Raw genomic sequence first — 22615 nt, forward strand, 5'->3', positions numbered from 1 at the left:
AAAAACCACCCATGTAATGGTCACACTGCATAGGCCAAAAATCCAGCTGCACACACTAAAATCTAAACGTCAAGACATTTAGAAGGATGTCAAGACACTTAGAAGGACAGCTCCTATTGGAATTGATGGAGCTGCACACTTGAATACTGCAGTGAAACGGGGGTCAGATTACATCCATGAATTAAGGCAACGCAGAAGCTGAAGCAACTCAAAAGGAAAGTTTTCCACTGTTTTGGCTCCACTACAACAGTTCTGTGACCCTTTGGATGCTGTCAGTGCTTGAGAATGTCAGAATAAGACTCATTACAGAGCAATCTGCATGAAATCCAGTGACCTGTGACACCAAGGGGATCAGACTAGAGAATCTGATTATGTCTTCTGTGAACCCCTTAAGAGAGATGGATTAGACCCTCTAATGAAAAAGACGTGGCAGGACCCCCCATGGCTTTTAAAACACAGGTCTCACCATTACTGCTTCCCAGCCATAAACGAAAGCTTTTAGTTGATTCTGGAAGTTTCCAAGATTATTTTCCTTCAACAGTAAGGACCAGAAAGACGCCTGTAATTCTTTTATTTGCAATTCTGCCGGAATCAAGGAGTGAACCTGGGAAATTGTGTTACTTGGAACTCAGGCATGAATCAGCAGAGGGGAAATATTGCACTTGGCAATGTGCCTTGAATTAGAAGCAACCTGTAAAAGGAGTGTTTCTCACAGCACAAGCTATTCAGGTTTGTGCCCCAGTTCTGCACAGCCAGGAACAAGATATATTTTATTTCTTATTTAAGAGATGGTGTTAATGATCCTTGGTCCTCCCATCAGTAAGTTTTATCCATCACAAAGATGTTTCCAAATGCTGCCCTATTTTTTATTAAAAATAATATAAGAGAGTCTCAGCAAACTGAAGTGGCAGAATGATATTTGCTAAATTTGGCAAGTGGGGAAAAACTTGACTACACAGATATGATTTAAGGTCTTTCGAAGCAGAGAGCTAGGCCAGTGAACTACAGAATCCAAACGACAAAAGTATGAAAGATCTGCAGAACATAAGCTGTGAATTCTGACAATCACCTGGTTTCAAAACTCTCTGAAGAAATAATTAAGCTTTTTTTGAATTCTTTAAAATTTGAAGCAAAACAAGTAACCTATTTCTGTGAGACAATAAAAACGCTGTTCCATTTACATACACTCCTTTTTAGAAGAAAAAACACACCCTGAAGCCACCAGATTCAGGCTATTTCACAGCAACTACAAATCCTGTCCTGCATGCAAAACTTACCCCCAGAGGCCTTCCCCTGGGCCTCAGGATGAGCCACCACAACTCCAGGCAGAGCAGAGAAACTGCTGCAACAAAGAAGACCTTACAGTGCTTCACCAGGAAAGCCACAATAACAGGTGGCTACACAGACAATACTCATACCAGAGCCTTCCTTCAGCAAATTTTTAATTGTGTGCACCTGATGCAATACAGGAACCCCCCAGTAAGGTGCTCCTACAAGCCATCTGCGTTGATTTGCCCACTTTCAGTGGAGCAGTTCACAGCTCAGCTTGCCTTGTCTGGCAACAACCTGGCAAGTCAATCAGGAGTAGCCTTACAGACAGTAATTCTGACTAGAGGCTCCCTCAGACAGCGTGTTAGCCTGCTCACAAGGATTACTGTTTTGACAAACAGAATCACAGAATGGCCTAGGTTGAAAAGGACCTCAAAGATCATCTAGTTCCAACCCCCCTGCTCTGGGCAGCGTTGCCGACCCCAGGAGCAGGCTGCCCGGAGCCGCATCCAGCCTGGCCTTGAATGTCTCCAGGGATGGGGCATGCACAACCCCTCTGGGCAACCTGTGCCAGTGCCTCACCACCCTCTGAGTGAAAACAGACCTGTTTCTCCCATCAGAGCAATTCTATAGCTTGGGGTCCTGCCCACAGCCCAAACGTGCACATGGTGATGAAGGGCATTGCATCAAAGGAGCAACGTGCAACACTTTTTTCTTTGGGACAGAAGTATAAATTCATGAACAACCTCTTGCTTTTGGTAGCAAAAGAGGAAAGGGAAAACTTTTCTGGGCAAGCCTGCTGGCTGGCTGTGCCCATACAGATGCACTTTGCCAACTGCTGTCAGGTACTAGGCCACACAGTGCTAAGAACATTTGGCTCACAACTCACTTCATGAGGCTGTTGAGGCCTCTGACAAGTAGAATTGATCAGTATGAGTCCAGATGTGCTCCAAAGTCCCTTGCTTCATCAGCTGGCCCCAGCTGCTATGCCTACCTCCCAATCCCAGGGCCACGAGGAATCAAACCAGGCCTCTGAACATGGATGCAGCACAAAACTGCTGACTTACAGCTGCTTGAAGTCTCCATCTCCTCACCTTCTTGTGGCTGTTGTGCTGAGTGATGCTCCTGCCCATCCCTAACCCCTGAGCAGCCCAGAGGTCCCAACACTGGGAGCAGCTTGTGGTGGTTCTCTATCAGTTGGTGACCAGGCCAACGGTCCACATCCAGGTTGGAGTATTTCCCCTTTTAACTGTTCTCCTGTATTACTGAATGGCCAAAAAAAATGAGTGAGCAAATGGAGAAAGGCAAACAGTGGAGGCACTGATTACAGAAATCTATTTTTGATATTCTTAATGTGTTTAGTGACATCATCCATCTCAGCCAGATGTTAGAGATTTAAATTGAACAAATTAAAAGACTACTTTTTGCCCTAGGCATATTTTGCTTCATAGCACATCTCATTAGTGTGGTTTCCTTTAATGGCTCATTTAATTTTTCAGCTGAAAATAAGAAATAAAGCATAAGCTAATTTAAGCAAACCTTTTCATACAGCCACTTGCTGGCAGCTCAGAACTTTGGGTGCTTAAGAAGGGTAGAGAAATAGGGCTGTTTTTATCAAACTCACCACAAAATTTTTGATGCTAAGATGTTTAGGTTTCAAACACTGCAAAGGGGATATTTATTTTCTTAATAAATACTTCCCTAAGAATTTAGAGGTCTGTTGATATATTTACCCTTGGTACCCAATTTTAATTGGCAGTATCCCTTTAAAAACAATGGGCCCCATCTCCAAAGAGGTGCTTTGAACAAGAAAACAAATTTGTTTTTGACAAGTAGAGATGCCTGGAACTTGACAACCTCAAAGGAAAAAGAACTTTTCCCAAAACAATAAGCTTCCAAAGAATTTGAATGAAAGACCAACAGGGTGTGGGGGAAGAAATCGTAAGAACCATACAGAAAGCTTCCAAGATCTGTCTAAATGCAAGAATTGATTCTCAAGATTATAAAAGAAATGTATTGCATACAAAATACACATTTTTCACTGTGAGGGTAATCAGCCTGAAGATATAGAAAATAACGTTTGACTTGAGCAATAAATCAGCCAAAGCTCCCACCCTTTGGCCTCATGAGACGTCAGACACACACTCACAGTTACATCATAGGTACTTCACAGTTTTACATTAATGGCATGTGATCCTACATCTCAAAGAAGCTTCACAGCACTTAAGTGGTTCAAGTGTTGAATGCTGCTTATTTTTTCTCCATACACTGTCATTGCAAAAAAAGTTGGTCTCCTCAACAGTTTAAGTGATAAAAAATACATTGAGAAATGGGCAACGAACAATTTAAAGTGAAACTAGCTAAACATACACGTTGTTCCCAGTTCCTTGTACTATCCAGTAAATTCCGCAGTGCTGTGGAAAACCACAAGGGCAGACACTCTGGAGCATCAAGAAAATTGAAACTATGAGCTAATGTTTTCACATTCTTGGCTTCCTTAGAGAAGTACAATTGTTTCAACTCTTCCCTGTAGAAAGTCATATGACAACTAAGTTTTTACTGTGGTACAAAGTTCTGGCCTACCTCTCACTGTGCAGACAAAGCTTCTCATTTGGGTATGCATTAAAGCATTTTGATCCTGTGTTATTTTATCCAAATCAAGAAGCTACTTGTTGAAAGTGGTCATAGCTATCAATGCCCCTCCCCTGCCTCATACGTGCCACATTTATCTTGTTGAAAAGCAACTACTCACTTCAGCGAAAACTCCTTCAAATAGACATTCCTGCAACTGAAATCCTGCTTGTACGGTCTCCCACTTCTTCAAAAAAGGCTCAAAGACTTGTCAGATTCTCAGTCACATAGGAAGAACAGAAAAGACACAGTCAAAAGTCTGTAACTGTTGACTACCTTTAATACAGAGGTATTACAGATATGAGAAGGGAATATTTATTTAGAAAGGCTTCTACACCATATCAGCGTAGCATTGAACAAACATCCTCCCACACGTCAGATGCCTAGAGGCACCTTGGATTGCTTTCTAGCAGGCTGAAAGGATGCTATCAAGTTTCATAGCTCTGAGTTATACTCAAGCTGCCAAAGGATACTCTCTCTGAGAAAATAAACTGCCCATCAGCCCCCAAGCTGCCACGAAGCTGCCTAACTTCACTAGGGAGTGGAACTCAAACAGCCCCAGCTGAGGGGCAGGTTTCATTCTCAGCCTCACTTCCAAAACACAGGAACTCATCTGCAACAGAAATTCATTCTTGCCATTTTTAAGGATAACTCTTTTAAGCAAGATTTAAGTAGCAGGAGCAGTTCCGCAAGATTCTCACAGAACTCCACATCAAGCTGCAGAGGGCATTTCTATGTGCGATCTGGGAGGGTCAGGAGGCACAGACAACTCTGAACGAACCAAAATAAATTTAGCTCACTTTTTGTCCAAATGTTTTCTGCTGTGCTCAAAGGAAAACAAGACAAGCAGAGCTTGCAAAGATTTGTCCGTATTATATTTGCTTTAAAAAACTCCCTAACATGAGATATAAATTATTCATATATTTAGATTGAACAGAAACAGTTGGAGGAAAAATACAGTTCAGTAGTTTAAGATTTGTATTTTCCAAGTCAAACATCTTGGATAATTTTTTTTCAAAAGTTGTTTATACCTTAAGGAAAGAGGAGGAAATGAATTCATTAAAACCTACTTTAACTCTTAAACATCAGAACATTTTAGATTAACTAGAAATGACTATCCAACAGTTTCATGGCTACTTACACATGAAGTCATAAATAGAACTGGCATCCTGTCCATTGCTACTTACACAGACTGGTAGGATATTTTTCCTGGCCCTATGAGTGACACTAACACTAAAGTTCTGAGCAGAGGAATTTACGGTACTGAAGCAATCTCAGAGAAAGATGGACTATCGGGGCACTTTGTACAATGTGTTTTCCATCACACAAGGTGGGTCCAACAGCACTTTTTTGGTAGCTTTCTAGAGGTACTGACAGACCAATTCAAAGGCTCAAAGTAAGTAGGTGACAGAACTAGATTTGATTCAGAAGTCAACATTTTTTGTGTGTGTGTGTGGTTTAAGAAAGATTGTTAGAGGTTTCAGGCAGAGAGCCCACTGACTGGAACTTCCAAGTTAATCGCTGAATATTCATCTTGCACTGAACACACAAAGCCTTTTCAAAACTTAATCTTGTAACTGGAATAGTCTTAAAATATAAGCAGTGTATTCCCCAAAGGCTGTTTAATTTATTATGGCTGGATCAGTCGCATAAAAGAAGATTCTCTCCCCAAACCTTATTGCTTTGAAGTTTGGAGCATGCTTCATACTCGAGGTAGCTGCCTAAGAAAAATGTAGTCAGGTCAAATTATTCACAAATTTGAATTAAATTCAGTGCCAGGTTGGCTGTGAGATTTAATTGTAAAGTTCCCATTAACAGTATTGCGAGCTATGGGGATAGCACCTCACACTGCAAATTCATCCTTAACTCTACCAGCAGAGACACTGGGAAATATTGGATGTGAATTGCATCCCAGTTTGACTCTGAACCGACACCTGAAATCTATCAGTTGCAAAGTAATTCCATGAATGACAACACCAAAAGTAACAGTAAATAGTACGGCCACTCCAGTCATGGGGCCAGTCTCATGTGCTATGGTTCAAAATAGTTCCACACCACCTCTTAAATGCACATGCCAGGGTAACAACAGAAACACCTCTTCATAAATGCATTTCTTGCCAATAATCCCACATAACTTTGCATTTTTCTCTCCGTCCTCTAGCCCTTTGCACTGAGCAGGGAAAAAATAATAATAATAATTTCAACAGCTGGTAATTCAAATTTAATTTCTACAGGTGAAAAATAGTAGTAGAGTTTAGAAGAGGTATAACTAAGAGCTGAATTACATCCAGACTTTCCAGTGCCTAACACAGAGCAGCACTCTGTGTGTTGAATTGCCTTGCTGTAAATTTGATGCAGTATTGTGTGAAAATAAGTTTAGGGGGTAAACAGCATTTTCAAAAGTTTCTAATACCTTTCTTTTAAAAGTGTCTTTATAATAGATTTTGGTCAGTATCTTAAAAGAAATGTGACTTTACCTATTTAAAACTTTTTAGAACTCTATTTAAAGCTTTTAAATAAGGTTTTAAGCTTAATCCCATCAAACAGAATGGAGGCTGTGGCTTCGTGTTAGAACAAGGGTACAGATCTAAAAACAGTAAGCAGCCAAGCTGGTGTTCTAGAAAGACTTAGGAGTCTTCTGTTCATACACCGCTTTAAAGCACATTCCCACTCAACTCCTGGTCTGACATTGAATGTTCAGATGTGGATAACCAGGTAGGCACCACTAATCTCACTGTAGCTCTTCTGGCTCATCATCAAAACCAGTCCACAATTCATTTTGATGCCATAGTGAAACATCAGTTGTACAAAACCACACAGGAACATTAGCTGCTGCTAGTTTCTAGGTTAGTAAAACGTAATTGGAAGGGAGGTGCTGGTCTTAACTCACTAGCAGAACCTACAAAACACTGTGGATGACTGCCTCCCATGCTCTTTAGTGCAAATGTACCACTAAGGATTCACTTTCTGAAGAGCAGAGATAACAGGAGGTCACCTGCATTATGATCAAGGTTCCAAATAATCTTCAAATCAAAGGCCTTCAGGTGCAATTAAGTCCAGCTGGCACACATCTGAGCAACAATCTAAACAATCCACAAACTGGCAAACTGAATACCAAATTCTAACACTGAGGGACTATGTAAAAGAACTGAGATTACTGAACTTCTAATTAGTGACTTGATTGTCCTGGAAACAGAGTAGCTATTCACTTAATCCTATCGCCTTCACTTGTGCTTTGGACAGACACAGTTTTGTTGTCCTGGTGCTGCATCTCAACCATGTTAAGGCTTTGCAAGATTTGGCATGCAGTAGTAAACCCTAGCTGTAAAGCCTGAAAAGCTGACAGCTAGGTGAATGATCCAAATCTTTCAGTTCTTCAAAAATATCAGTTTCTCAGAATAGGCTGCCTCACAAATATGTTGTCATGCTTATCTAAATGCTAAATAATGAAATATAGTTGCATTTGTACAGCATTTTGTTTTTTTCATTACTTGGTCCATCTTAAGCAGCACTAAGTAAGAACAGAAAAACATACCAGTTTAAATAAAATTCTAGGAAGACCCAGGTCTGATCAACATCAGTTTTAGATTAATCAACTGTTCTACCCAAACTTAATGGCACTGAGTTACCCTGCCATAAAGTTACTCGGTTTTCTGCCAGTGAAAGTCTCTGCATCTTCAAATAAGAAGCCCGCTCTTCGTGGGTTGCAGGACCAGTGACAAGCACACTATTTGAAAAAGAAACACTCCAAAATGACAGCAGAACAAGGTCCAGCACCATGGTACAATTTTCTAAATTAACTTGTTGGAAACAAGCTTGAAATTATATTCAAAGTAAATCCAAATTTGATTCATGTCATTTATGACTTGTAACACAGAACAATGCAGATAATTTTTCGTGAACATATTAGAGGGGTGCATTAATCTTCCCTCCTCACACTGAAATTGCAGTACAGCCCTCCATTTGAAATTTATCATTGTATGTTATGTTAGGAGCTACTAATCTGCTCATATCCTCCTCTTCCACTAAAGTTTTTTTTTTTTTAAACAAAAGAATTCTCCCCTAATATGGCAAATGTCATCAGCTGATCTGCAGGAAGCCGATAACTTGCTTCCAGGTTTGACAGTAGGTTTCATGAAGCAAAGGGAGAAATCTGCCTCAACTTGCTGCCCAAGCAATTCCTTCTTAAGCAATATTGATGTTGGGAACTTTCTCAGCAGTAGATCTTCATTTAAACCACAAGATGAACAACATTAAAATACCATCTTGCTAAATCATTTCAAATCAATATCTTTCTCTCATTCCAAGCTCAGTTCTTGCTGATATAAGACACCTTCTTCATGGGCAATTAAAACAGTCACAAGAAGTACACTGGAAGAACTGGTGGATGAAGAATGGACTTGATAACCAGGTCCCAAGGGTATTTTAAAAATTCGGTGTTCAAATGTTGGATATTAGGACTAAGATTTCAGTGGAGTTGCACATTTTTTTCCTCAGAAAATACCATAAATTATGGTTTTTGTATTCTTTTCCTTCAAAGAATCCTCCCTACAATTTTTTTTTTCAAGTAGTAACATGGTTGATATTAAATACCACCTTTATTTTAATAATCCAGGGAGATTTTTTTCCCCATTTGTATGATTTCCTCTTTCCCACAGCATCCCTTTACCAGAAGTCAAGAAGTTTTAGACTGAAGTCTGAAATTGTCTTTTTCAAAATTTAGTTCACGGCAGAATCCAGAGAGTGCACAGCATTAAGTCATTAAGTGCCATACAAATATATAGTTTACAATTCCCCTCTCAAAAGTTTACTGCCTAAGGAAAAAAAAAAAAAAGGTTTCTCAGAAATATACAATTATTCTTTTCACAGGAGAAGAACATGAGTATAAATAAACCAGGATGTGTCCAAGGCTGAGGTTCTAGAACAGAGCCAAGAAAACAAATCAAATCTCCTGAGACCTAATTCACTACTGAATCCTCAGGAAATGTTTTGGCAATATACACAAGTACATATTTTTTAAAACAATTCAGGGCTAAAACTTATGGGGTAATTCATTCCGACACAAAAACACAGTAAAGATGTATACTGGCATAACCACCACCCCCCCACCACCTTTTTTCTCTCCACTTTTTTTTAAAAAAATTTCAAGTGATCCAATTTGAGCATTTATCATTACTTACAAAGAAAGAAAACTTCATCAGAGTAAATATTCTCAAGAGCAACTGAGTATATGTTCAACTACTAGCTCAGCTGGTAAAGTCCCTAAGGCATAAATACGAAAATAAAATGCACTTTACCCAAACAAAAATACAAATATGCTGTAAAATAAGCATGGCCTTTGCAGTGATTGTGCTCAAAAAAAAGAGAAAAAAAGGAAAAGCAAATGCTATCACCAGATTCATGCCCTTACACTGATAAAACACTCCACAGCTCCGAACTGTCGGTCGGGAGTTCACCACCCATCTCTGAATCTCCTGCTGAGCCCCTTCAGCTTCACTTACCGAGCCTTACCCCCCTTCAGGGCAGTCACAAGCCTGAGGCTCAAACATCCGATCAGCACCCTCAGTAAGGAAAGTCCTGGGGGTTGTCCTGCAGGGCAGGCAAATCACCTCAGCGTACCTCAGCTACAAGTGGGGCTGACAAAGGCAGATGGCCACCCACACGAGCTGGAGCCTTTCCATTTTCTGCTCTAAAGCGCATGCAAGTCACAGGGGGCCCTGGGGTATCACCTGAAACAACAGTCCTAGTCAGGTACAGCAATATCTGAATCCAAGAAAGAAGATGGCTGAGGTTCAGACCCCATCTCTGCACCAAGTGAAAGGTTTAGGACAACAATAAATTATTAAAGAACAAGTCTGTGCACCAAACATGCTGAGGGCCACCTAACAGCAAAGCAGCCTGCAGAAAGGACCTGGGGGTCCTGGCAAACACCAAGCTGAACGTGAGCCCCCAACACGACCTTGCCACTAAGAAGGCTAATGGCCTCCTGGGCGACATTAGGCAAAGTACTGCCACCAAGCACAGCGAGGTGATCCTTTCCCTCTGCTTAGCACTGGTGAGCCGCACCTGGAGTGCTGGGTGCTTTCCTGGGGGGTCCAGTACAAGCGACATGGAAAGAGTCCAGCAGAGGAAGGACCACCACGGTGATCAAGGGACTGGAGCACCTCTCCTGCCAGGAGGGCCGAGAGAGCTGGGACTCTTTAGCCTAGAGAAAGAAAAGGCTCAGGGGGTACCTTATCAACATATATAAATACCTGAATACCTGGTGCAAAGACGATGGAGCCAGGCTCTTTCCAGCTGTGCTCACTGACAGGACAAGAAGCAATGGGGACAAACAGAAACACAAGAGGATCCCTCTGAACAGCAGGAAACTTCACTGTGAAGCTGACTGAACACTGGAGCATATTTGCCCAGAGAGGCTGTGCAATCTCTCCATCTCTAGAGGCATTTAAAAGTTGTCCGGACATGGTGCTGGGCATCCAGCTCCAGGTGGCTTTGCTTGAGCAGGGGGGCCAGATCAGATGACCACCTCCAACTCCCTTCCAACCTCAACCTTTTTGTGTTCTGTGAAATCTCAGTATTCTTGCTCTTTGCAAAGCTGGAGATGTTAATCACACCTTCAGACGCTTCATTTTGAAATTCATTTGAAATTTCATTTCCTTCAAGAGAAAGACTGCTTTGGTGCCTGATGCTGAGAGCTGCTCCATGTATTTGGAGCTCTGTTGTGTACAACAAGGTGTTATGCAAATGCAACAGCCCACTTTCACTGACTGACAGACCTGACACTTCACCTGTACAAGTGTTATGATGAATTCCACAACCCTCAGAAAATGACAAGAAAGAACAAGACCCTGCCTTGGTCTCTCAGCTTGCTAATTTCCCATACAATAGAGCACAAGCTCCTTAGACCCAGGACGTGCATCACTAGTACTGCCCATGAAGCCAGACATTAAGGCTGGCACAATGAGCCAGGAGTAACAGAACTGGGAAGAGAAGAAGCCAGGTCAGAAAAAAAGGTTTTCTTTCAGGTTTCCCTGATCTGTCTGAAAGAATTCACCTTTCCAATGTCAAACTTCACTAGTGTACTTACAGGCAGTCATACATAACTTACACAGAACAATGCCCTTTACCACAGAGTGTTACACTACAAGTGTCAGTGTTGCAAATGGTATATTTGAGAAACAGCGTAAGGCCTAAAAATCCCGGTTTTCCATTGCCTTCCTTACATTCTCCAGCAGTCACTTAAACCAGAACAAAACAATCTATGCAAACTTCACGCGTGGATATGTACACACACCGAGAACCGAATGCAGGAAGGGCTGTTAGGATCAGTAAGAACTGTAAGACTGAAAGGATTAGTCTGAACAAGAGATTGATGTTTGTGCTTAATGCCCACTTTGCTCACAGCTGTCATTTAAAGGCTTATGTAGCCAGTGGTAGCAACGCGTCAGAGTTCGCGATGAACAGAAGCAACCTCCTCTGCAAACCTGTGCAGGAAGAAATGTCAACAAGCTGGTGAACCAAGCAGAGGCTGTACAGAAACCAACCCAACGCATGCATGCACGCACACGCACTGTCCCTAACCGTTGGATAAGAAGTTTTTAAAAAGCATATTGGATGTCTAGATAGTAACAAATTGGTACAACGAGAAAACCTTTCAGCCCCGTACTTTAATTTGAAGATGCCATACAGTATAATGTCGACATTATAAAACATCAGTGCTGTTTTCTCCGTGCTGTGCTGGTTTCCCATCAGATTTACTGCAGCAGAATTTAACCATTGTTATAAAGAGCATGAGTAGTTAAAAGAAATTCTATTTGATCCTGGAAATAGTTTCAGAATGGACAATGAAATCCACTTTTCCAACAACTTAGCCTCAGAAGTCAGTGTAATTTGTTGCAAAGTCTACTACACATGAAATATCATGGCTATCAGCTGCTAGCTTTTTAATGGGGTGATCCTGACCACAAGAGCTCTTTAATAAAGCAAAGCTTAAAAAAAAATGAGAGACATTTTTCACAACAGAAAAATCCTCATCCTCCTGAGAGGAAAGGCAGCCCTAAGAATACTTTTGTATTAATTGTCTATGATAGGTAATTTGAATATTTCTAAAAGAAACTGCTCTTCTCAGTGTGACATTAATATATACACGACTTAATGACATCGGGTTGGACTACATATAGATTAAACAAGACTTTCAGGAAGAAAGTGGTTTGGTCACAAGGCTGGTACAGAAACACCTATCGCTTTTCTATCCAGGACCGTCTTGTTCCTCCTTGACATCCTTCTGCCCTCCTGACAAGGGTTTATACTTATTACTGCATACATACTCTCACTTGGACCAACCCCCAAACACCCTGTGAATTCCTGTACTGTACCCAGTGCAGACCGCTCCTGATCTGTTGCTATGTCTCTGTACGGTGACAGTGCAGAATAGGAAGAACTATTCCAAGAGGGAAACAAAGTTTGCTGTATGAGACAGTCAAAAGCTCATTCTTTCATGAGTGCATGTGCATATATATGCGTGTATGTGTATAATACATATGTGCCTACAACACTATAGTGGCAGAATGAACCCACACATTGCCTGTCTCCAACCTTGAAATTCTTGGTAGCAACAGATGAAGTTCATGAGGAGACAATAAAAGAGGGAATGCCACACTGAAACAGCATGGACGGTCACACCACAATCTGGATGATGGGTATCACCCCAGAGGGTGACATTGCAAGTTTACGGACTAGGAAATGCATTTGAGGTAGACTGGAAGAGAAGAGGTTTGCATTGTAACCAACGAGCTGTTAACTGGCTCCACCTGACTGAGCAGATCTGATTTACAAGTATTTACTACGTATACTCTAGAGCACATGCAGGTTAAGAGAATTGACTCAGATTTTTGTAGCAATTTAAGTTTAGAATAACTGCACTAAGTCACACCATATTAACAGGACAGAAACTGTCCTTTATAACTGAGACACCCGGTAATTTGGTTAGCATCTTGCCTGAAGTACATTAATTCTGACACCAAAGAAACTTTCCTCTTCTGTTGTGCTCTCCTGCTGAGGGATGGATCATACTGAAGTCCCTCAGCTGAACCTGAGCCCAGTATTGGACAGGTAGCATACCAAGGTATCTCTGCATACTGATGGAGCAGCAATAACAGCAAAATGACATCAAATGCTTGCACTGTGCAGTTGGGCTTAAAAGTCACCTATTGTCGAGCACTGTAATCATCAGGCATGATGCTGAAAACTGAAATAGCTGTAACCTCTGGGTAACAGAAAGAATCCAAACATCCTGTCATTTTCAGGGCTTCAGCTCTTCCACAAAAGATATTTTTTTCCCCTTTCGTTCTGATGTTTAAGTTTCTTTAAGTGTTGCATCTGAGATTGCCCTTGAGCTACTTTTGCATCTCTGCTTATGTTTGGCTGGGGTTTACTACAAAAAGGGCATGTTATCAAATACCTGACTTTCAGAAAGAGAACAGCGCCTAAAGAGTTTTCATTTTCCCTTCTCCCTGTCAGGACATAAGAAAAGTCACTAGTATCCTGACAGAAAATAAATAAATAAATTACAGAGCAGTCCCTATATGTGTCTTCAAGGCTCTAACAACATGGTTTCTAAAACTGTGTGTTGCAGGAGCAAAGTTTATCATTAAAATCCATAACCTTTAGTTAAAGAATGCCTATGCTATGGATCAAGAGAACAAAGGATTGACAGATTTAACATAACCTTCTGCATAACATCAGATGTGAATTTTGCCTCGCACCTCCTACAACTAACGGGGTGACTGAAAAGGAGGCTTCCAATGCAGAAACTACAGCCATGAAGTAACTGTCAGAGAAATGTTAGAAATCTCCTTAGTTTCAACTTGTCTACCTTCAGTATTCGGTACAAGGTTTTGTAACGTTAATAAAACATCTTGAATACAACCCTTATGTATCCTCATGCAACATACATACACGTAAACCAGCCATGCCTCTTAGAAAAATACAGAACCAGAAAGCAACATGACAGCATCTGCCTGCATCTGCAGGCAATTAAAAGCTCCCACCAATTCAGTGAAATGTTAGAACAAAGGACAGCATCAGTTAATCTGACAGCTTTACCTTCCTAGCCACTATATCTTAGCCACCATGCTTTTTCCTTAAAGCTATTCTCTTTCTTTCTGGCCTCTCCATTTTTCAAACATCAAAGGCAATTTGACCCAACAGTAAAAAAGAATAAAAACAAAATATAATCTACAGAGAATAAGCAATACAGGTAATCCACTGTCCAAACTGAGAGCACTGGGATACTTAATGTTTTTAAAATTAACCACACTGGGTTCTATGGGCACCACAAATGCTTGCCAGAGTATTACAAACTGGTAGGCAAAAAACAAGACAGGAATCAAGGGAAGAGAGCAGCTACAGCAGCCATTCTGACACTTACTGAAGCAAACTATATGCAGAAGCATTATCAACATTTTTTTCAGGCATTGAGGCAACGTGTTCAAACACCAGAAACATCAAATCAGCTAAACTAAGTTGTATTTGGATGAGTGAAAAACTGTTTTGCAATTTTTCAGAGAATTTGCAGGGGAGTTTTTTTTGTGTGTGTGTTGTTCACAGTCCAGCTACAGGATGCAGCAAGGGCTTTGCAATGACCCTGTGGCCAGAGTATTGCTGCAATAGTGCCGAGGAAGCCAAGATGAGGCTTTATTAGTTTTATGCTTTTGTCTTTGCAAATGTTGTGTTTTTTTCTTCCAATTCAGGATATTCATTCTTGGCAATCACCACCCCCATGGATACAGAGTGTTGTCAAACTGCAAGTCACTAATACAAAGCTGGCTGCCTTGTATCAGGTATAGCAAAGATGCACACATATTGTGAAGCATATGTGAGTTTCCATCCCAGGGCCTTGTCCCACTAGACATCACAGGAACAGCTGAGACAGGCCTTCACTTGCAGCTTCAGTGTGCTCCACTACTGACTTCCCCTTCCTCCCACTTGGCATTCACTGCTCATTTTTTAAGCTGATCAAGCTAATGATCTTTAAAGTCATATCGCATTTTTCACCCTTGCCTGTTTGTGTAGGTTTGAAATTGGACAACAAGTCTCATACCTGCTTCAACAGTATTTTATTTCTCTTAGTAGCATATATGAGGAGTGTGATAAAGTAGTCTCTGCTATCAGCATTTTCCTTTATGTTTACAGATCATTTTGACGAGCAAGGCAGAAGCAGAACTTCCAGATGAGATCATTAAATAAGATGCCATTGAATGGCAAGGAAATGGATTCTAAACAAGTCTCATTATCACATAGGCTATGGACTGTCATTAGCAAAACTAAACTACATGCACTGCCACCTATCCTTGTAATAACCTAGCTACTAACTCGTCCCTTTCCTCTGCATTTCCTACCAAAGTGCTTTATTTTCCAATGAAATCCTCCCTTATACCAGAGTTCTGCCCATTTCTGACCTCAATCCACTACTAGTTGTAGTGATTTAAGTAGTTTGAAGTGTTAGATTGACAATCCTGGGAAATCAGCCCAATTCATCACTGTTCAGGAACACGATAAATAAATCACTGTTCAATTAGGAATTTACTTCAGCTGTATTCTGATGTTATCTCCTAGAAAAGGTTCTCCACAGACTTGCTGCTCCATGTTTTTTGCTTGTTTGTTTTCCAAAAGTGCATGAAAACAATGTGAACAGAGTAAAAGCAAAGGGTAAAACAGGTAAAGTGAAATCTACAGCCTGGCTCCAGCTGAGGATAAATTCAGTACAAAATGAAATAAAAAGCTCCATTAAGACTGCTGTTACAAAGCAAGGCGTTCACAAGGGAAGACCATCCCTCAGGGTGTTTAAGGAAAGGCTGGATATGGTACTCAGGTTTAGTGGTGATATCAGTAGTTGGGGGACGGTTGGACATGAGGATCTGGGAAGTCTTTTCCAACCTCAATTATTCTGTGATTCTAAAATGAGACTTAACCCAAACTACTGAAGCCAGATCACTCACGATTAGGCTTCTATACCTGCAGTTAGGTTCCAGGCAGGTACAGTGTACTGAGCTGATAGCAGACTTCACTGAGGTATTAAATTAAGCACACAGTGCTACTGTGTTTGGCTGTATTAAGTTCCCTTTGAAGGCCACACAATTCCTTTACCCTCAGACCTCAGTGGTGCCAAATACCAGCCATTCTCAGTAGGGCCAACAATAACCACTTGCACACACAAAAGCAGCACTGCATCCAGCCAATATCAGCTAGAGCGTTAGTGTTAGCAACACTGCTAAAGTATTAGGTTGTTTAGGATGCTGGGGAAGATGTAACATGTGAGAAAGTTTAATACTGTCACGTAGAGCAGGGAATGGGACAGCAATTACAAATTTAACCTTCACATTGTTACTCCCTCCGTGCTTATCACAGTTCTTAAAATAGCAGTCTTAACTGAAAAGAGTGTCAAATCTTCACCTCTGAAGAGAGAAAAGCATTGGTATTTATTACTGATGTGCTTTCTCACTAAAGGTGAAAGAATGTCAGGGTAGATCTCAAATATATTCTGCATGTAAAACAATAGCTATGTCATTATACATTTTAAAGCAAAAATAAAAAAATACAAAAAGCATTTTTTTTCAGCAAAAAGTCTTAACTGTACCAGTGTTCTTTATAAGGAAGAGTTGCAAACCATGTGCCTGCCCAAACAGAAGTGTAAATGATAACAAACACTGTGTACAGAAAATACATTGAAAAATAATAAAAAAAAAAGAACTTTAAAAACACTTTGAAATTCAAATACCACTAAAATACAACCCTTTGTCTTATTAGTGGCATGATTGCATCAAAGAATTTTTTTTTTTTTTTTTTTTTTTTTTTTTTCCCCCACTTTATTTATTTACTGGTACCTTAACAGATTTTAATTCTGACGACATGAGCAGACCTGCACCTAAAAATGATAAAAGCACATCCATTCTGCATCTCACACTAGCTTATTCTAATGCATATGAGGGCAATTACTTCCTGACAACTCTCTGATGAATAACTGTGCTCTTTGCCAAGCTTGTCACATTGATCACTGGCCAGCGATACAATTAATAAAGTATTGCTGTCCACATAGCACATTAATAACAAGCCTGAACTAGAGGTGGCAAGTCTGATAGATCCAGTGCATTTTAATCCTTCAGACTCTGCCAGCTTAGAAGATTAAAAGAAATCTCCAAGACAATCTCTCCACACCAACACTGGGTTCCCTGACATCCTAGCCAGTTACAAACTTGACACCTACTATTTCATTAATGCAGCTCAGCTGGACATTTCAGGCTTCATTTCCAAATGTCGCACGGCCTTGTATCCAAAGCATTATTTATTTATTTCTTCCCCCTATTTATACTTCTGAAAGGTGTAATTGATTAAAGTTGTCAGTTCTACCAGAATTCATTAGAAAATAATGGTCATAAATTCAGTGTACTTTGAAATGTTGCTTAATAATTCCATAACATTTAGAATAGAAACATCAATCTAGGAAAGGTCCCACCTGCTCACTACAGGAGAGATGAATTAAAACTTGGTCATGAGCAGCAAGTCTGCAGCTTTTCCCCAACATTTTACACTAATTTTAATTGCTGTTTTTAGAGTTGTGCCAACAAAGGTGCTTTAAGCAGTTGTTTTTTGTTGGTTTTGTTTGTTTATTTGTTGTTCGTTCTTTTTTTTTTTTTTTTTTAATTTTTAGGACATTTTATGATCATTTGTTTTAGTCAAGTCTTCAGAACAGAAGAAGATCATTTGATGGGAAAAAAAAAAAAAAATTGAAGAACCCCAAGTGGCTGCTCACAGGCTTCAAGGTGCAAGGGAATAGGTTCTCCTATAACTGGGAACATCTCCTTCAAAGCATACTGTAAATCTTTTGCTTTTCATAATCAAACTTAGAGATTTTTAAATACCAATACCTGCATAGAACTGTTCTTCTCTATACAGTTCTGTACAGATGGACAAGATCTTGATAACCTAAATGAAGGAATTATCAAAGCTTTCTAAAACGGTATTGAGATTCAGAGCATCCGATCAAACCATTCACTTGCAGTTCCTCAACTGCTCTAGTATTATGCAAAAGTAAAACTTAACATGGGAATATTAATTCCAGAGGAAAAAATTAAATGCGTCCATCTAAGGATTACAAAAATAAAAAACCTCAGAGAATATTTACTTTTCCAAAAAGAGATTTGCCAAGTATTGGGAACTGTTTGATAAAAATTAGAAGCTGGTCATTGCCTCCAGAAAAATGATATATCATTCAACATGGACCAAGGACCGTTTTTGCTAATAAATTCGCTTAGTACTTCAAAGTTGCATTTTTCAAAGCTGAAAAAAATAAAAGTGAGATGACAGAAGACACATAAGCACAATGTAAATTCAAATCATAACCACATGATCAAAGAATAAATTAATCCAAAAGACAGAAAAAATGAATAAAAAATTAGGGGGGGTAAAAAAACCACATGTATGAAGTGCTACACTGGGATACCCATACACACAGACTACCAAAAACACACAGAGGAACTTGAAAACAGTCTATTTCTAAAATAACACACCAAGCACTAGGTTTTTATAAACTGTTCAGTGGAGGAAAATTTCAGCAAAGCAGGGGAAAGAAAGCTGAGTCCAAACAGGACACGATTGATTCCAACATTATGAGTGAGAGGGTCATTGATCCAAGTGACTAGTAGCATTCTAGTGCCAGTCCTGTTCAACATTTCTTATCAGTCATCTCGATGCAGGAGTCGAATGCATCCTCAGCAAGTTTGCTGATAATACTAAACTGGGAGGTGCTGTTGACTCTCCAGAGGAAGAGGCCTCACAAAGGGTCCCAGATACACTGGAGCACCAGGCAACCACCAACAGTATGAAGTACAATCAAGGAAAATGCCAGGTGCTGTACCTGGGATGGAGTACTGCTGCACTGGTACAGGCCAGAAGATGAGTGGCAGGAGAGCAGCTCAACAGAAAGAGACCTGGTGGTGCTGGCTGCCAGCAGGCTCAGTGTGGGCCAGCAGAGCACCCTAGCAGCCAAGAAAGCAAACTGCATCTCAGGGGCATTAAATACAGAGCAGCTGTCCAGTCAAAAGAGGCAATTCTCCCACTATATGTTGTGCTGGTGCAGCTTCTCCTTGAATATTGTGTGCTGTTCTGGGCTCCACGACATAAAAAGGACATTAAGGTTCTTGAAGGTCACCAGAGGAAGGCCAAAATGTGGTAGAAGGGCTGGAGGGCATGTCCTGTGAGGAGAGGCTGAGCCCCCCAAGGCTGCCCAGGATGCAGGAGAGGAGGCCGACGGGTGGCCTCACCGCTCCCTGCAGCCCCCGAGGAGGGGAAGCAGAGGCAGGCGCCATGCTCTGCTCCTAGGTTGCCAATGGCCAGGCACATGGAAGGGCCCAGAGCTGCACCAGGGAAGGCTCAGGCTGGACACTGAGGGAAATCCCTGCACTGTGAGGGTGGTCAGAAACTGGGACAGGCTTCCCAGAGAGGTGGTTGGTGCCCCGGGCCTGTCGGTGTTCAAGACATTTTGAGACAGTGCCTTCAATAAAATACTGTAACTTTTGGTTAGCCCTGACGTGGTCAGGCAGTTGGACTTCATGATCCTTGTAGGTCTGAACTACCCTATTCAGTTACCAGCTGAAAAACACTTATCTGCCCTCAAAACAAGACTGGTATCTCTGCCTGATATGCTTCAGTCAGGCCCGGTGCAGACCCCATGTGCTGCTAGCAGGGCAGAAAGGTGACACCAAGGCAGTATCCTCATGTGCAGTGACTTGATCCTGCTCTTGCAAGCATTGGCACTAGAAGTTTGACACCAAGCACATTAGACCCAGTGAGGACACCTAAGTTCTTAATAAACCTACTGTTGCATTTGAATAATGCAACCATAAAATGCTTTCAGGAACTGAAGTTGCCTCCCTGTCTGGCACTGCCCTGTAATGATGAAGACCACACATTGCTTAAATCTTGAAACAAGTCCTGAGTTAACTCTGCATTACAGACGTTCTCTTACCGCTCTGATTCATAAGTGGTCTGTCCAGAGGGCCAGTGGATGCCCCTGAAGACAAGTAGAAGGGGCTATCTGACATGCTGCTGCATGAAACTACTTCAGCTTTCTCTCGAGTGTTTTGTATGAGCACCAGAACTGTCCGGCAGATCACCTCAAGTGAAGAACAGAACATCAGCAACGTCTCTGCTCCAGATGATAAGCACAATCCCACTGAAATACCTCTTCCTCCTTAGGGTGGGCAAGGTGTAGAAAGCCTTAGGACAAGCTTCTTAAGCAACCTGAAGCATTTCAGTCCTGTCTCAAGGTTATGTCTGACAATGACCTGCTCAGCTGTAGAGAGAGATTTTCTGTCTCCTGCACTACCTCACTGTGAGCTAAGCCCAGCTCACAGTACAGGACCATATTACACCTACAGGCAGTTTGCTAAAGGGGCCCTCAGCCTCTTAATAGCCCTTCAGCCCCATGGTCAATACCTTGCTTCACACTGCCAGGAACAGAAGGTGTGCCATAGGACTGCCTTGCTAGGAGATTTTTAATTACACTGGATTTTGGTTTTGGTTTCAACGGCATGTTTTTCGGCCCTAGGCTAACACAATGGGCTAACTTATTTGTCTATTTACATTGCATTAGAATAAAAGTGACATAGCAGAAGCAATATGGATTTTGGAAGCTTCTGCACATTCTGATTTAATAGAAAGCTTTAATAAGGGAATAGGGACCTTCAATAATAAAATGAACGTTTATCAAAGTGGCATAATATCCTGGCAATGGATTGAATCATAGTTCATACTTAATTACAAAGGAGGCTTTCATAAGATTACCCATGCAAACTTACTGTCTCTTTCCCATGTGTTTTAAGGATTGCAGAACCAAAAGACATGCATACTGGAAATTGTGAACAGAAAAGTAGCAACACCTAGTCATAACACCAGCTAAAATCATCTGTTAGGAGTGTGCCTAAAAGCCTTTTCCTTATAACACACCACTTTCCCAGCTTAATGTACCAATTCAGCTGCTGAGATTCATTCTACCATGAAATTTAGCATGCAGGAAACTCATTTGGGGAAAATAGTATGCATGTAAAATGTCACTAGAAAGGATATCATGGGAAACAATCATATAATGGCCCACTGCGGATGCACAGATAGGAGCTGGCAGAAGGTATAACTGAACTGACATTTCTCTAAGATGGCAGAAGCCTCGGGAAAAAGGTAGAGAAATACCTGGCATTTAATACCTAGAAACTGTGCTATCAAGTGCTCTCAGCATAAGCAATATAAGGGCACCCAGAAGTGGTGATATAGCTTAATGGTAAATACTGGAGCTAAGAAAGAGAGGATTGTTGGTGGGATTCATTTATCAGTCAAACTGGGAGTTACATCACCAAACGCAACATGGCAAAGACACGCACGCAGTTCTATATTGACTATTCTCCTTATTTGGCCTTCTTTTTCTTCAAGGGAAAAGAAAGAAAAATTGACCTTAGAAAGCTAAGCACAAAAAGCAACATTCAAATCTTTTCAAAGGAAGCAGATAATAAAGCTCTTTCAAAACACATTTGTTCTTCCAGTTTTCCTATGACCGCTGACAATGGCTGTCACAGAAAGGCAGTCTCCAAACACTAGCTAGTAGTTATCCCTTGAAAAGCCAGAAGAATAATTTTTTTCAAGGAAGAGTTTATTTATGAAAGGTTTCCTAAATGCAGTGATGATGATGATGGGTGAGACTGAATTAAATGATGGTGTTGTTCTACCTCATGTCACCATGTCTGCTCTCCGCAAGCCCAAACACACCAGTGGGTCCTGACAGCATTTTTTGCAGTGTTCCACTCAAGTCTTTTTTGTAGGTTTTTTTTTGTTTTGTTTTGTTTTTTTTTGTTTTTAAACAAAAAATAAAAAAATCAATGAAAGGGGCTCACAGGAACTGAAACACACTATTACTGAGAAGTCAGTCTTAAAAGGACTTTACAGACATTTTCTGTAATTCTTGGGGCCAAGTTTGGTTAAAGCAGGAAACAAAAGTGTGGGAATATGCATTATGAGCTGATTTAGCTGTTCAGATAAATCAATTACTTGTTTCAAATGGGAATACTCAGGAAAACAGGGTAATTGAATAGCAGAACCTTTGTGAAACATCCTTTCTCACTGTGAAAGCAACAGATCACAGTACCAGCTGCGATACCCACTGAGCCACCTGTCTTGTCACTTGTGTGGTTTGAAACTGATGCCTGAGTCACTTCTAAGCCTGAGCTAGCTCAGACAGCGCTAGGCATCCTAGTGCTGCTGCTATCAAACTGTATCTCATAGCTGCTGCCGTACACAAGTACTGAGAAGCAGAAGGTATCTCCTTGTCTGTGACCTGCAGTCGCCAACAGCCACAGTCACGGAAGCGTTAAAAAGTAGAACAAAGCACAGCATCTTTAATGCCATGGGGACTCAATTCCTTAATGGCAAGACTAGACACAATCTCAGCAGGACTTGAACGAGGACTGAGATGAGGACGACAGACAGGACCAGAAGCTGTCCAGGTGTGGAATAATTGCGCGAGGTGACTTCGAAGTTAAGCTTACGTGAACATTTTTAAGAAAAGGTACACAACACTGAAGAAGCTTCTAGGGTGAAGTGTAGCTACATTCCATAGAAGTTCCCTAGGCTTCCAACCTTAGATGTTGACCGCACCGGGGGAACTTGG

General features: G+C 41.0%; 1 long non-coding RNA gene across 1 annotated transcript in view; it reads right to left on the minus strand.

Annotated features, from left to right (window-relative positions):
* The window catches only part of LOC118171547, a 322937-nt gene that overhangs the window by 237992 nt on the left and 62330 nt on the right, over window positions 1-22615 (minus strand). The window lies entirely within an intron of this gene.

The sequence above is a fragment of the Oxyura jamaicensis genome, chromosome 9 (genome assembly GCF_011077185.1).
Source record: "Oxyura jamaicensis isolate SHBP4307 breed ruddy duck chromosome 9, BPBGC_Ojam_1.0, whole genome shotgun sequence".
Taxonomy (NCBI): Eukaryota; Metazoa; Chordata; class Aves; order Anseriformes; family Anatidae; genus Oxyura; species Oxyura jamaicensis.